Source organism: Symphalangus syndactylus, chromosome 4 (assembly GCF_028878055.3).
Source record: "Symphalangus syndactylus isolate Jambi chromosome 4, NHGRI_mSymSyn1-v2.1_pri, whole genome shotgun sequence".
Taxonomy (NCBI): Eukaryota; Metazoa; Chordata; class Mammalia; order Primates; family Hylobatidae; genus Symphalangus; species Symphalangus syndactylus.
Genome location: NC_072426.2, coordinates 125,782,560 through 125,798,159, shown reverse-complemented (window position 1 = coordinate 125,798,159; position 15,600 = coordinate 125,782,560). Strand labels below are relative to the sequence as shown.

General features: G+C 35.1%; 1 protein-coding gene across 8 annotated transcripts in view; it reads left to right on the top strand.

The window, feature by feature from the left end:
• FBXW7 (F-box and WD repeat domain containing 7) overlaps positions 1–15,600 on the top strand; it is a 216,166-nt gene that overhangs the window by 53,205 nt on the left and 147,361 nt on the right. The gene's annotated exons all lie outside the window — the stretch shown is intronic.

Here is a 15,600-nt window from a genome sequence, read left to right as displayed (position 1 = left end):
TTGCACCAAATAGACTTGCCGAATGCCGGGTTGCACAAACCATTATCTTGTAAAATCCAGAATATCTTTGAAGTCCAATAAAATGAAATGCAGTACAATGAGCTATACCTATAATTATAAAACCTTGGATTGAAAAAAAAAATCCATGAGTCCAGAGAGATAAGAAGAAAAGGAAGGCCCTCCTTTAGAGAATTGTAGTAGCAGTGTTAGAACTGGAAAACTGTACTGTAAACTCCAAAGAAAGAATCTGTGCCAACAGCATCAATGGATGCCAAAACCTTTAGGTGTAAGAGTGCTGTGAACATGGTATGTATGCAGTGGTGCCCAATTATTCTGTAAATCTTCTATGACTACAAAGGGAAAATGTGCCTTTGCAGTAGATCTGTAGATTGCCACTTGAACTAAGTGGTCACACTTATAATGGGACAGCCTGATACCATGTTCCTTTTGTTATGATGTAATATGGAATGATGTAACCTTGGGGGTGTTCTTGCCTAATGTTTATCTACAATCCAATCAGGTTTCTAGACTTGATTTGTTTCCAAGAAATACAGGAAGTTGTGGAGTAAGTCAGAATACATTCTGGGAAGCAGTCAGACAAATCTAGGATCTGGGACATTCTATAAGAAAACTGGCCATGAGTCCTCACACATCATTGTCTTAAGAGAAAGATATGTGTGTGTGCGAGAGACGATTCTAGGACAGGCGAGACCAAAGAGATGTAACAAGCAAATGTTATACATAAATTTTCATTTGCCCTTGGATTGCTCTCTCAACCCTGAAGGCTTAAAAATAGATATCTTTGAGACACTTGAGAAAACATCAAGATACCAGCTTACCTTGTTTTTACTTTTTTTGACTAGATGTCTTAATGGTTTTATTACTTTGTAAGACTTGTTTTAAAAGATATGTTTCACTGCTCAGTATAGTCTATGATAAAATCAGTAAATATATTTGTCATTTGCATCTCTTAGGAGGTTTGTCTCTATTGATGAAAGCTCAACTTATGTGTAACTGTCTTCCAAAGTAGCTTGCTTGGAAGGACATTCTCTGTCATCATATTCTGCTTTATTTAATAGCTGTGTAATCAGATCTACTACATCCTTGTTTATCGTTTATTAGATTACTACTTTTAAGCCTATTTTAGTTCTTTAATCTGAGAATAACAGTTAACTCAGTTAATTTCATTAAAGCAAGATTGCCTGTAATTTTTTTATAGCCTTAGAAAAGTACTGTGCCCAACAGCAAAACAAAACAAAAACCTAATTCAAAAATGGACAAAGGACTTGAACAGATATTTCTCCAAAGAAGATATAAAATGGCCAATAAACACATATGAAGAGTCTCAACACCGTTAGTCATTAGGGAAATGCAAATCAAAACCACGTTTAGATACAATTTGGCTATTAGCAAAGACACAGAAAATAGCAAGGATTGGGAAGGATGTGGAGAAAATTGGAACCATGCCTGCATTGCTGGTGGGAATGTAAAATGGTACAGCTGCTATGAAAGACAGTTTACTAGTTCCTCAAAAAGTTTGATGTAGAATGATTGTATCATCCAACAATTTTCACTAGGCTTATCTCCAAAAGAATTGAAAGAAGGGACACAAACTGGATAACTTATACAGCAGTGTTCATAGCAGCATTGCTCATACTAAATAAAAGATGAAAAAGGCCAAATGTCTATGAACAGATGAATGGACAAATGTGTTTATACATATAGTAGAATATTATTCAGCCATAAATACAAATGAAATTTTGGTACATGGTACAACGTAGATGAACCTTGAAAACATTGTGCTAAGTGAAATAAGCTAGACAAAAAATATTGTATGATTCTACTTAGATGAGATACCCAAAGCTGGCAAATATATAAAGCTGGCAAGTATAATAGAAGTTACTAAGGCCTAAGGTGAGGGAGGAATGAGACGTTAGCTTAATGAGTATAGAGTTTCCATTTGGAATGATGAAAAGTTTTGGAAATTAATAGTGGTGATAGTTGTACAACATTCTGAATGTACTCAATGCTACTGAATTGTCCATTTAAAAATGGCTAAAATGGTACATTTTATGATACAAAAATATTTTTAAAGTAAAAGTTTGTATTTTGATGTTATTTGTGAAAAATATTTTCACTAATAAAATTTTTGTTTCTTGTTTCATTGCTCCCTCTTTGAAAATGTATTAAAAATTATATGCATTTTGAAATATTACAGCTATATAAATGAAAAAGAGTGTCAGTAAATAATTTTAGCTCAGTACTCTCATATCATGTTATTTATTGTCCTTTCTGTTTCACATTAAGTTATAGAGAGTCAGCAGTTTAAATTTGCAGATTAAAAAACACTTTCTGCTTTTGGCCCTATAGAAATAAACCAAACTGGAAAAGGTGTCATGTTTCCTAGATTGTGGACACAGAAAAAGAAGAGATCAAAAGGATAGTAGATAGTTATTGACCTGATCATATTTAAGAATACTCTAAAAATGCAAAAATGTTAAGAAGCAAAACTGGGAAATACGGGGATGATATATGAAAAATTCAAATGACAAATATGCAGTGGTTGAGTATTTATGGTTTTTTTTTGGGTTTACTATTTTTTTTCCCCCAATTTAATGGATCCTCTTTTAAATACTTCTACTGGATTCTCTTTAGATGATGCTGCAACTGGATTGAGACATTTTCATTGTTTGGCTTTGTAAGATTTCCAAATGCATATAGTTGTTAAAATACGTGTTCAATGAGGGTGGAAGGAAACACACAAAAATAGAAGTATGTCACTCTGGTAAGAGATGATAGGTCCGATGACTGCTAATACTCTTCCAAATGGCCTTATTTGGATTCCTCTTAGAACTTTTATATTTTTCTATTATTGACCTACCCCTTTGGAACTAGAGTCCCATTGTCAAGAACTGTGAAGAATCTGACATTTTACCCTGCTTGCAAGCTAGCAGTTACTCAGTTGTAGTTTTATGGATGGTGGTTAAAGATATGAGACTCCTGAGTTGGAGTTGAAGGACAGTTTATTAGTGCAGCAAGCAGTAGCAGTGACCAGAGTATTAGCTTGCTTTTTTTTTTTTTTTGCCGGTTTTCCAAGCCCTGGTTCCCATATAGCAGCGTGAAGAGGAGGGCTACATGATGCTTATACATACTGTGGATTGCATAACAGATGCGGAATCCTCAGCTTCTTACAGAACCTGAATAGTAGTGTATAATAGGAAGTAAGAATGCCTTTCTTTGCTTTGGAGCAAGATACTATCTTTGTCTCCCAACACTATTGCTGTAAAAGTATCCTCAAAAGGATAGTGCAGACCAAAAGGGTAGTGAGTGTCTTGCTCCTAAGAGGTGCAGAAACATGAGCGTCTCATAGAAAATTGTCTCCCAATCATATTTTCTGCTCATTTCTATACTATTTTGTCTTAAGGCAAATTTTTTTAATGAGTATACCACTATGAGTTATCTGACAGAAGATAGTGAAGTATCTGTTCAGATAGTTAGCTGGCTTTTAAAATCAGGTTATTTGCTTCTTATTGTTGAGTTTGAGAGTTCTTTCTTGATTCTGGGTACAGTTCTTTGTCAGATATGTGATTTGCAAGTATTTTCTCTGAGTCTGTGACCTGTCTTTTCATATTCTTCAATCTCTTTTACAGAACAAAAGTTTCTAATTTTGATTACTATCAAGTTTTCTCTTATGAATTGTCTTAGGAACTTTTTGGTTGTTGAAAATCACAGAGTTTTTTTCTTTGTTTTGTCCAGATGTTGTATTATTTTGTGTTTTACATTTAGATCTGTGATCTGTCTTGCATTACCTTTTGTTTGTGTAAGTTATGAGGTAGAGTTCAGGTTCATTGTTTTTGCATATGGATATTTACTTGTTCTAGCACTATTTGTTGAAGAGACTATCTTTTCCTTCAGTGAGTTGCCTTTTTACCTTTGTCAAAAATCAATTGCCCTTATTTGTAAGTGTATTTTGCTGGATTTATTATTCTGTTCTGTTGATTTCTGTGTGTCCTCTTGCTAATACATCATTGCCTTAAATAGTAACAGTTTTATAGTAGTCTCCAATTTTGTTCTTTTTCTGAATTGTTTTGGATATTATAGTACCTTTGCATTTTCTTTATAAATTAAGAATCAGCTTGTTGATAGCTACAAAGATACTTTGAGATTTTGATTAGTATTTAATGTACGTGTCAATCTGAGGAGACTGACATTTTACCAATATTGAGCCTTCCAATCCATGAATATAGTTATTTTTCCGTTTTTTAGGTCTTTGATTATTTTCATCAGTGCTTTATAGTTTTCAGCATACAGATCCTTCACATATTTTGTGGAACTATATCTTTTTCGGATGCTATTGTGAGTGCTACCGCTTTAAAAATTTTTGATTTACTAACTTATTGCTGATATATAAAAATATGGTCGATTTTTACATATTGATTTTATATTCCACTTGTTAAAATCATAATCATAAAACCCTTTGTTTTTTCTATATAGACAACATGCTTTTGAATAAAGGCAGTTTTACAAAATTTCATTTTAAATTTGTATGCCTTTTATTTCCTTTCTTAATTGCGCTTGCTAGAGCTTTCCAGGACAATGCTGAATAGAAGTGGTAAAAACACATCTTTGCTTTGTTCCTGGTCTTTTATTACTCTTTTATTATTACTGTTATCTTTAGAGATGGGGTCTTGCTCAGTTGTGAAGGCTGGAGTGCACCGGTATGATCATAGCTCACTGCAGCCTCAAACTGTTGGGCCCAAGTGGTCTTCCTGCCCCACCTTCCTGAGTAGCCGGGATTACAGGCATGTGCCATCATGCCTGGCTAAGTTTTTTATTTTTTGTGGAGATGAGGTCTTGCTGTGTTCACAGGCTGGTCTTGAACTCCAGCCTCAAGTGATCCTCCCACTTGTACTTGGATTGCAGGCATTAGCCACCACACTCTTATTATTATTAATAAATAAATAAATATTTATTTATTTATTGAGACAGAGTCTTGCTCTGTCAGCCAGGATGGAGTGCAATGGCACAATCTCTGGTCACTCAACCTCTGCTTTCTGGGTTCAAGTGATTCTCCCACTTCAGCCTCCTGAGTAGCTGGGATTACTGGCGTTTGCTACCATGCTGGGCGTGGTGGCTCACGCCTGTAATACCAGCACTTTGGGAGGCCAAGACAGGCAGAACATGAGGTCGGGAGATCGAGACCATCCTGGCTAACATGGTGGAACCCCGTCTCTACTAAAAATACAAAAATTAGCTGGGCATGGTGGCGTGCGCCAGTGGTCCCAGCTACTTGAGAGGCTGAGGCAGGAGAATCACTTGAACCTGGGAGGTGGAGGTTGCAGTGAGCCAAGATTGCACTATTGCACTCCAGCCTGGCAACAGTGAGACTCCATCTAAAAAAAAAAAAAAAAAAAAAATTATAGGATGAAGTTTTAAAAAGACCTTTGAAAGATACAAGATAATAGGTTTCAATTCTGTATAAGGTAGAGATAAACTGTTGATTTGTACTAGTTTGATTTGTGAAATATTACAGTTAGGCTAAATCAAATAGGTGATGGGTAATTTGAGAATTGATTTCTAATGCTTTGTCCTAGATCATTCAAAATATGATGTTCACATAATTACTTAGAACTCTTGACTAGTTGTGCTTTTTAAAAACCTTTACCAGGCTGACTACAACTTTTCTACCACCATAATTAAAATTGAAAACAAAAGAATTAGTCTCTTAGGAAAATAATATACGAACACTATGTAAACATGCTAGATTTAAAAATATTTACATGGTTAGAATTCATGAACAGTCTTCATTAGACTTACTGCTGAATGACCAGCATACAGTTGCTGAATTCATTGTGCATCTTTTGTTTTAAGGGAAGATTGTTTTGCTTATGTCTTTGCAGTCTTCTCTGAGATCTTTAATGTTACTAGAAGTTATAAAGTTTGGTTAATTTTCCTAATAAGCCTTTATCTGATTCTGTGGGCTATTTAGATTTGGGATGGGAACTGTTGTCTTAATTTGGTCACTATTGGCTCTTGGCTTCAAAGTGGACCCTAAACTATATTCCTACTCTGTCTAGTATTTGTCTGTTTTTTGCTGAGATATGTGACCCCTGGGGAGGTTTCCCTTATTTTCAGTAAGTTAATCTTTCTCTTTTAGGAAGAAAAGACACAGTTCTCATAAGGGAGGGGTTTTTTCCTTTTTTGTTCTAGAGTGCCTCTCAAATTAACAATTTTGTTCATATCAAAAGTTGCCCATAATGATCACTGTAAGTCTCAAGTTATTCTTGGTGAAAATATGCCATTTAGAAAGATAAGTATCTGAATTGGAAGAAGCATGTTTCATGCTTGGAGAGGTTGTGGAGTTAGACTGACTTAAAAAGTCAGTTTTGTGCAGCCTGGGCAACATAACAAGACCCAGTTTCTATGGAAAATAAAAAAAAAAAATTAGGCAGGCGTGGTGGTGCCCACCTGTAGTCCTAGCTACTCCAGAGGCTGAGGCGGATTGCTTGAGCCCAGGAGTTTGAGGCTGTGGTGAGCTATGATCATGTCACTGCACTTCAGCCTGGGCAAAAGAGTAAGACCTCATCTTTTAAAATGTATATACAGGTTTTTCTTCAAAAGATTCCAAAGGTACCGCTTTAAAAGATGTAAGATTTCCTAAGCAACAGGGCCAAATACTTTGCTTTGAAGTTTTTATGAATGCCTGCCTTGGCTATCTGGTTGCTTTTGAAATCAACATCTTACTAAGCTATTAATGCTTTTAAAATGTGTGAAGAATTACATATTTGTAAATTTAACTTGAGTCTGTCTAGGAAAGCATTAGCAAGACTTTTGTTTTTGTTTTTGTTTTTGGAGACAGTCTTGCTCTGTCGCCCAGCCTGGAGTGCAGTGCAGGTCACTGCTCACTGTAGCCTTCACCTCCTGGGCTGAAGCTATCTTCCCACCTCAGCCTCCTGAGTAGCTGGGACCACAGGTGTACATCACCACACCCAGCTAAGTAAAAAAATGTATTTTTCATAGAGACAGGGTGTCCCTATGTTGCCAGGCTGGGCATTAGCAAGATTTTACAGGAAATTTTTTATACCATTAGTAGAAAATAATAAGGAATCCCTTGCTGGTAAAATTTATATTGAAATTACCCTTAAACATATTTATATAAAATGACCAGAGATATTTAATTTACCTTTATATAATAAATAGAAATAAATTGAAATACATTATTAGGAAATTCAGATTTTTAAATTAGTGAATTACATATTAGTGTGATGCCTTAAAGTTATTGAGAGGTAATTTTTCATCTTTGATTAGAAAAACTTAAAAATTGTAGTATAATTTACATACACAAAGTATATATGAGCTTTTTATATTGATGAACTTTACAAAGTGAACACACTTTTGTAACCACAACCCAGATCAAGATATCAGCTTCTCAGAAGCTTCCCTGTATCTGTCATATTCCTTTACATGAAAGGTAACTAATATTCTGACTTTGTAATTAGAGATTAGCTTGGCTTTTTTTTTGAATTTTTATAAATAAATCATAAAGTATATAAGACTGTATGATATATAAGTTTTTTTAAACTGGCTTCTTTCCCACAGCAGTATGTTTTTGAGATGGATATTTGGCTTACAGCATTTTTCATTTTCACTGAGGTTTAGGGTTTCATTGTGTGAATATACTTAGTTTATTTCTCTCTTCTGCTGATGGACATTCAAATTATATCAATTTTGGGTTCTTACAAATAATGCAGCTGTGATAATTCTTGTACTTTTTTTTGTGCATATATGTACACATTTCCATTGAGTGTATGCTCAGGAGTAGTATCACTTAGTCTTTGGGTTTATCTTCAGCTTTAGTAGATACTTCCAAACAGTTTCCCATACTGTTTGTATTATATTATTATACATTTTTACCTGCAATATTTTAGAATGTCAGTTGCTACAGATTTTTGCTTACACTTGCTTGGTATTGTCTTTTTTTAGATAAAAGTTAGTCATTTTGGAGGGTAGTAGTATGTCTTTGTGAAGTTTTGTTTGGTCTTTAGCCTATCTTAAAAATCGGTTTGTCTTTTTTGATGAGTTGAAGTATTTTTAAAGAATATATTTTGGGTATGAGTCTTTAGTGGAACATGTGCATTGCTAATATTTTCTCCTACACTGCAGCTTGCATTTTCATTTTTAATTTATTTAATTTTTATTAATTTTCTTTTTTAAGAGACAGGGTCTTGCTCTGTCACCGAGGCTGGAGTGCAGTGGCCTTATCATAGCTTATTGCAGCCTCGAGCTCTTGGGCTCAAGCAGTCCTCCTGCTTCAGCCTTCTGAGTAGCTGGGACTGCAGGTTATGTGCCACCACACCTGGGTAATTTTTAAATTTTTTTGTAGAGGCAGAATCTCACTATGTTACCCACACTAATCTCGGACTCCTGGCCTCAAGCAGTCCTCCTGCCTGGGTCTCCCAAAATGCTGGGATTAGAGGTGTGAGCCACTGCGCCAGCCATTTCCTTCTTTCCCTCTTTCTCTCTTTCTCTCTTCCTGTCTCCTTCCTTCCTTCCTTCCTTCCTTCCTTCCCTCCCTCCCTCCCTCCCTCTCCCCATCCCTCCCCCTTGCCTCCCCCCTTCCCTCCCTGCTTCCCTCCCACCTTCCCTCCTTCCCTCCTTCCTTCCCTCCTTCCTTCCCTCTTTCCTTCCCTCCTTCCTTCCCTCCTTTCCTTTTTCCTTCCTTCCTTCCCTCCTTCCTTCCCTCCTTCCTTCCCTCACTCCCTTTAATTGTAATGAAATTGTTTGTTTGTAATGAAACTCAGTTTTTTTTTCTGTGCTGTGTATTAAATCTGTGCCTAAATATCATGACGGTATTTATCTTGTCACTATATAAGCTTTATTATTTAAAATTTTATATATAGGTCTCTAATATACCTTGTTTTTTTTCCCACCTTTTCTATGGCGTGTGGATAGATGTTATTCATTTTACTGATTTTGATTTTAACAGTAGTAGTCATAGAAAATCTATTGATGTGGCTTACTCATGAGAAAACATTTTTATTTTTATATGTGATATTATAATTTCTAGTATGGCAACATTTTCTGCTAGTTATGATACGTGATTTTTACTCTGGCGATTCTTTAAGAGGAATTTAAAAACAGCTTTATTCCTGACTTTAGAGAAGGCAGTCAGTTTTACTTAATAAGTCATTTTATGTCTTATTTCTTATGTTTTGTTTTTGAGGAGTCATACTGGTAGTTTAAAAATACTGGGTTTTATCATCAAATGCAGCTACAATATTTAAGCAGATGACTTAATCTCCGTGAGGCATGAGGTGATTAAAAAATGTATGTATATGCTTTTTCAAATACAGAGTAAATTGCCTGGCAGACAAGAAGAGCTTCATAAATATTATTTAGTGCTTTTTATTCTAGATTTTTGAAATAAATTGGACTTGAGACTTGATGGAAAGGATTTGTACTATAAGTTTATTATAAAATTATTAACCGCTAGCTTTTGTAAATAGTAAAATTGATTTGCCCATTATACATCTTTTTGTTATGCATAAAATATTTTAATTTTACCAACATAGGATGGATTTTTAAATGCTTCCTCATGTTAATTTTTTAATAAACATGGAATGAATACTGTGTGAAATATTTTCCCACTTCATCGGCTCTGTTTTAACTCAGTAGACTCTATAGTTAGATTGTCTAGATGCCACTTAAAAGATGGTAACTAGATACCAGAATGTGTTACATTATATGTTGATTGTCAGGAAGAACTGAATGCATGAATGCTTCCCCAAGATATTGTTAGCATGCCGTTGTCTTGATCTATAATTTTTTGTCTAAGTTGTGATAGAGCTCATTCTTTACATGGTCTAGTAAATTCAGCCAATGTCTTTATAATTCATTAGCATCTCTATATATTACCTATAAAATTTAAATTATAAGGCTATGAAAAAATTGTTTCATATATATAATATGCCAAAGTTTTAGCATATGGTTTGGATTTTAAACTGTTTTACTGAAACAAATTACCCTCATTAAATGGAATTCTTGGGTAGACATTACAGAGTAGGTGTAACTCTGAAGTTGAAAATGGTTTCATCTTCTTTTTAAAAAAATTTTATTATATAGGGAATCTCAACCACCAGCAGGATTTTAAAAAGGCTATTTAAGTATTTGGTAAGTAAATATTCTCCATGTTAAATATTTTGCATGTTACTTAAGTTTACACATATGCTACATGAATGACATTTACAATAGTGAGTGTAAATTACAGTTATAATTAATATTTTAAATTTTACTTGGTTACTAGAATTTTTGTCTCCTTAAACCTATTCCAATCCTTTTCTCTCTTGTTCTTTATGTTGTGTCCAGAAATTCTTTCAGTGTACAGCCTTAATATTAAGAGTTCAAGGAAAGAAATGGTTTTAGTGAGCAGGAATACTAATACTTTATGAATAAAACAAGATTTCCCCTAATTGAGATTTTGTAGTATTTCTTTTTTGTGAAAACACTAACACAGATTTCTTTAGCCATCCATTGCTTGACTCCTCCTTGTATTTAGGTCCTGTTTGCTGCAGCATGCCAACATGAACCGAATACTGTGATCAGGGTCTATGCATTTCCTATTTAGATTATTCTTTGTTCCAAGATTAAAATATGAAAAATTTTGTAGGTGTCTGTAGTTAAGAATTTCATAAACTTATGATTTCATAGAAAAAGCTTTTACTTTTTTATTTTTGAGTAAAGGTAGGTAAGTCAATCTCAGAATGTATTTTACTTCAACTACATAGTATTTTATACCTGTATACTATGGTGATTATATAGATATAAAATGCTTTGGTTAATCATAATAGATTTTAAAGCTATTAAATATGTTTCAAAATGGGAAAGAAGTGCTGAGACATTACATAATGAGGTGTCATAATATAGACTTTTGGTTGTTTTTAATGTAGTCAATAACAGATTATTAAGGAGGAATTATTTAGTGATAAGCATTGGCTTCTTTTATTACACTTTTTAATGTGTTTGAAACAGCAAATATTTGACCAAATTATTTTTCTTAAATTTTATAGTAACTACAGTAGATGCCTAAATGTTCAACAATTATACTGTTCTGTTTACTGTACATTTGTAATAAATATAAATACTTTTAGGAGCAAATGATGCCACAGAGATCTCTTAAACAGATTTTTACTACTTTAGAAGGTGGTAACTGATTTCTGGAGTTGTATTAAGTAGAAAAGAGTAACTTACTGTCATTTTTTTCCCTATTGATGCGTATATTTGAGTTAGAGGGAAGCAGTCGTCTTTGCATTATATACTTATCATGTAGATTTCATCTTAGCAAATTTATTAATTTTAGTGACAGTTTTGTCGAGATGAAATTTACATACCAGGAGATTTCATCTTTAAGTGTACAATTCAGTGATATTTTAATATATTCATCAAGTTGTGCAACCACCAGTACTGTGTAATCTTAGGTTACTTTCATCATCCTTCTTCTGGACACCCTCTATCACCCAGCCCTAGGCCACCACTAATATACTTTCTGTTTGTATAGATTTGCCTATTCTGGGCATTTTATAAAAACAGAATCATACAATATTTGTCCTTTTGTGTCTGGCTTCTTTCATTTAGCATGATATTTAAAGCTTCACTCCTGTTGTAGCATGTATCACTGTTTCATTCATTTTTGTGGCTGAATATTTCTTTGTATATCATTTGTGTATTCATCAGTTAATGAGTTGTATCCACTTCTTTTTTTGGCTATTAGGAACACTTTCCTATGAACATTCTTATATAAGCTTTGTGTAGATATGTTTTTGAGTATATATGGATGGGGTAGGATTGCTGGATAATATAGTAACTGTGTGTAACTCTTTGAGGAACTGTCAAAATGGCTGTACCATTTTACAATGCCACCAACAATGTATGAGAATTGTAATTTCTTCACGACCTCATAAACACTCATTGTCAGTCTTTTGTATTTCAGCCATTCTAGTAGGTATGAAGTTGTATCTCATTGTGATTTTGATTTTGATAATGACTAATGATAAGCATCATTTCACATGCTTATTGACCATATATCTTCTTTGGAGAAATATCTGTTCAACTCCTTTGCCCATTAAAAAAAGGATTATCTTTTTAATGTTGAATATTGTAAACATTCTTTATATATTCTGGAAACTAGTCCCTTATCACATACATGATTTGCAAATATTTTCTCCTATGGATTATCTCTTTTATGATGGCGTCCTTTGAAGCAGAAAAGTTTTAATTTTGAAGTTCAGCTGATCTGTTTTTTGTTGCTTGTTCTTTTGGTGTTATATTGCAGATTTGTTTTTAAATAAATACTCACTGATAGCCTGGGTCTATGACAAAGTTTTAATTGTCATAGAACTACGAAAAAGCATTGGCATTTCTTGTGTTTGACAGTCAAAGCCCAAAGGAGGCAATTATCCTTGTATTTGTGCTTCAATTCCTCAGCTAATTGTTTTAAGCAAAACCTTATGTTTTGATCCCATGTGTTACTGTGAAAATATTAGCTGTGTGTGATATGTTTATTGATATTAGTCTTGTGAATTTATGTTTAGTTTTTTTTGGATTGAAGAAGGGAGGGGCCATCCTTAATAGATGTTATTAGTCCGTTCTCACGCTGCTAATAAAGACATATACCCAAGACTGGGTAGTTTATAAAGGAAAGAGGCTTAATTGACTCACTGTACCTCAGGGCTGGAGAGGCCTCAGGAATCTTATAGTTGTGGCAGAAGGGGAAGCAAACACATGGTGACAGCGAGGATAAGTGCAGAGTGAATCGGGGGAAAAGCCCCTTATAAAACCACCAGATCTTGTGTGAACTCAGTCACCGTTATGAGAACAGCATGGAGGTCATCATCCCCATGATTCAATTACCTTGCACTGGGTCTCACCACAACATGTGGGGATTGTGAGAACTACAGTTCAAGATGAGATTTGGGTTTGGACACAGCCAAACCATATCAATAGTTTATTATGACAATTACTGCATATTTTATTTCAGAGCTTAAGAAACCATTGCTTTTTAGACTAAGGATTATCAGATTCTTATTTTGCTTGTGAAGAAGGAATAGAGTTTGATAATCTCACTGATTTTAATCTTGTACAGATTATTATTATTATTTTTTTGAGACAGAGTCTCACTCTTTCGCCCAGGCCGGAGTACAGTGGCGCGATCTTGGCTCACTGCCAGCTCTGCCTCCCGGGTTCACTCCATTCTCCTGCCTCAGCCTCCCGAGTAGCCAGGACTACAGGCGCCCGCCACCGTGCCCGGCTAATGTGTTGTATTTTTAGTAGAGATGGGGTGTCACCATGTTAGCGAGGATGGTCTCGATCTCCTGACCTCGTGATCCGCCTGCCTCAGCCTCCCAAAGTTCTGGGATTACAGGTGTGAGCCACCACGCCCGGCCCAGATTATTTTTAAGCAATGATATTTTGGTGTTTTGGTAAACTTCTGTATGGAATATGTAAGTTTTTCCTCTATTAAGTAAATGTCTTTAATTTTTTTTTTTTTGAAATGGAGTCTCGCTCTGTTGCCCAGGCTGGAGGGCAGTGGCACAATCTTGGCTCACTGCAACCTCTGCCTCCCGGGTTCAAGTGATTCTTGTGCCCGAGCCTCCTGAGTAGCTGCGATTAGAGGCGTGTGCCACCAAACCTGACTAATTTTTGTACTTTTAGAAGACACGGGGTTTCACCATGTTGGTCAGGCTGGTCTCGAACTCCTGACCTCAGGTGACCACCCGCCTCTGCCTCCCAAAGTGCTGGGATTACAGGCATGAGCCACTGCGCCCAGCCAGTGTCTTTAATTTTTAAGGTACCAATTTAGTTCCTTATTTTTTATCGTTATGTGATGTTATGTGATCAGTTGAAGGTGTATTTCATGTATTTTGGCCTATAATGTTGTCTAGTTTAGTTTCTGGAGAAATGGTGTGTAACAATGGAATGTCACTCGTCTTCAAAGCATTAGCTTTCTGTGTAAGGTTGAGGTTGTAATATAAATGCGCTAGATGTGTTTTTATTAGGGGAATTGACTATTCTTACCTTTCATGTTATTTGACAGTATTCTTTGTCAACCTCAAATAACAAAAGGCCTATTTTGATGAGATTTTATAGTGCTAAGATCACTGATATTCTTGTTAGTTGATTTAAAATCATGGTGTTTGTTGGCTAACAGTCACTTGAGTGCCTATTAGATGGGTAATATTGTTCTCTTTTTTTTTTTTTTTTTTTGAGAAGGAGTCTCACTCTGTCGCCCAGGCTGGAGTGGAGTGGCATGATTTTGGCTCACTGCAACCTCTGCCTCCTGGGTTCAAGTGATTCTCCTGCCTCAGCCTCCTGAGTAGCTGGGATTATAGGCGTACGCCACCATGCCCGGCTAATTTTTGTATTTTTAGTAGAGATGGGGTCTCACCATGTTGTACAGGCTGGTCTTGAACTCCTGACCTCAGGTATCCACCCACTTTGGCCTCCCAAAGTGCTGGGATTACAGGCATGAGCCACCGTGCTTGGCCAGATGGGTAATATTGTTCTATACGTTGATATTCTTATGGTTTATGTTATAGTATTCATGGAAATTTAGCAATGGAAAAGGAAATGAAAAACTTATTAATGATGTTGTTAAATTTTCAATTGTGATGACAGTAAGGAAAAGACATAATTGAGAGCTACCTCCAATTGTTTATATCAAATGTGGTAATTAAGAGGATTTTGGTGACCTATTTATGGCTGAATTAAGGCAAAATAGCTTTTATATCCGATTCTTTCCTCTTCCCTTCTCTTGTTCTGTGTGCTATCATAATAATTGAGTATACATTAATTTTCTTTAAGTATTTATATTTTAAATAAGGTTTTGATGTCAGTAGAGACTTTTTTTTTTTTTCTTCAAGGTAAGTACCCTTTAAACCACTAATTTGTCACTAGAGTCTATAGTGGCTTCCGTATATAATAGGTAGCACAGCTTCTCAGGGCATGTCCTGCTTTGCTGCTCTGCTGATCCATAATACACCTTGGAGATACTGATTCTGGTTATGTGAATAGAATAATTAAATTGTTCTTCATTAGATGGATCTTTGATTACTAATCTTACTGAGAAAGGCTCAACTGGACTTGGCTTATTCTAATTACCAGTACTGTTTTTGCACAAATGTCTGCAAATCATTGAACAGTAATACTGACCCCTTTTTCTTCCAATAAAGTTATTGCAGTAATCACATCATTGCAGAGAATATTTCTTAAAAGCCTTTTTTCAATATTTACTTCTTTAATGAAAAACTTAATCCAGATTAAGCCACATACATAGACGTCTTGACTTTATTATTTTGAATACTTGAGGTTTCCAAACTCTCTTTAACTGTCTTCACACAATTTCTAGTCTGTTATTTTAAGTAATTACAACTGTTCATTTCTTCTGCTTTTGTTTCCTCTTCATGTGCTGCCTAGCGTTGCTAGAGTTTCATCAGTTTCCTGCCTTGAGAGGTTTCTAGTACAAATTCACATTTTCCCTTCCTAGTTTATCCAAGTTCCTTCCTGGTAATTTTTATCTTTTTGATATGTTTCATTCTGCATGTTAGT